General features: G+C 43.6%; 1 protein-coding gene across 1 annotated transcript in view; it reads left to right on the plus strand.

Moving 5' to 3' along the window:
- Positions 1–1,509, plus strand: part of RBM6 (RNA binding motif protein 6) — a 139,902-nt gene that overhangs the window by 101,662 nt on the left and 36,731 nt on the right. The gene's annotated exons all lie outside the window — the stretch shown is intronic.

Raw genomic sequence — 1,509 nt, forward strand, 5'->3', positions numbered from 1 at the left:
CAAGCTGTCCCCCTGGGTAGAGTGCGATGGCTTCACTGCTCACAGCAACCTCCAACTCCTGGGCTCAAGCGAGTCTCCTGCCTCCGCCTCCCAAGGAGCTAGGACCACAGGCGCCCACCACAACGCCTGGCTATTTTTTGGTTGCAGCCATCATTATTGTTTGGCAGGCCCGGGCTGGATTCAAACCCACCACCTTAGGTGTATGTGGCTGGTGCCTTAGCCACTTGAGCTACAGGTGCCAAGCCCCTAAACTATTTTTCATTGACTGTAGCTGCATCATTTTATATTCCCACCAGCAATGTACAAAGGATTCCAACTTTGCCACATCCTTACCAATACTTGTTTCTTTTTTTTTGTTTGATAATAGACGTCCTAGTGACTATGATATGTATGAAATAATATCTCATCATACATGAGATTGGCATTTCCTAGTAACTAATTAGTTTTAGCATCTTTTAATTTTTTTTAATCTTTTTCATGTTTTTATTGGCCATTTACATATTTTCTTTTTTTTTTTTTTTTGCAGTTTTTGGCCGGGACTGGGTTTGAACTCACCACCTCTGGCATATGGGGCCGGCGCCCTACTCCTTTGAGCCACAGGTGCCGCCCCATTTGCATATTTTCTTTGGAGAAATGTTTAGTCAAATATTTTACTCTTTTAAATTTGGTTGTGGGGCAGTACGTGTGGCTCAAAGGAGTAGGGCACCGGCCCCATATGCTGGAGGTCGCAGGTTCAAACCCAGCCCCAGCCAAAAACTGCAAAATTAAATAAATTTGGTGGTATATCTTTTTGTTGTTGAGTTGTAAGGGTTCTTTATATTTTCTGGATATTAATCTCTCATCAGATACACCGTTTAAAAATATTTTCTCTTTCTCTCTCTCTCTTTTTTTTTTGGTAGAGACAGTCTCACTTTGTTGCCCTTGGTAGAGTGTTGTGGCATCACAGCTCATAGCAACCTCCGACTCTTGGGCTTAAGCCATTCTCTTGTCTCAGTCTCCTGAGTAGCTTGGACTATATGTGCCCGCCACAATGCCCACCTATTTTTTGTTGCAATTCTCGTTACTGTTTTAGTTGGCCGGGACCGGGTTCCAACCTGACACCCTTGGTATATGGGACTGGTCCTCTACCCACTGAGCCACAGGTGCTGCTCTGAAAATATTTTCTCTTAATCTGTGTTATCTTTCATGTTCTTAATAGTATCCTTGATGTACAGAAGTTTTAATTTTGATAAAATCCCATTTATCTATTTTTTCTTTGTTGCCTGTCTTTTGGTGTTATATTTAAGAAACAATTGCCAAATGCAAGGTTATGAAAATTTAATCCTGGCTAGGCACCTGTGGCTCAAGTGGCTAGGGGGCCAGCTACATACACCTAAGGTGGCAGGTTCAAATCCAGCCCAGGCCAGCCAAACAACAATGACAGCTGCAACCAAAAAATAGCCAGGCATTGTGGTGGGTGCCTATGGTCCCAGCTACTTGGGAGGCTGAGGCAGGAGACTCACTTGAGCC

Source organism: Otolemur garnettii, unplaced genomic scaffold, assembly GCF_000181295.1.
Source record: "Otolemur garnettii isolate 467f Iridium unplaced genomic scaffold, OtoGar3 scaffold00179, whole genome shotgun sequence".
NCBI classification, from domain to species: domain Eukaryota; kingdom Metazoa; phylum Chordata; class Mammalia; order Primates; family Galagidae; genus Otolemur; species Otolemur garnettii.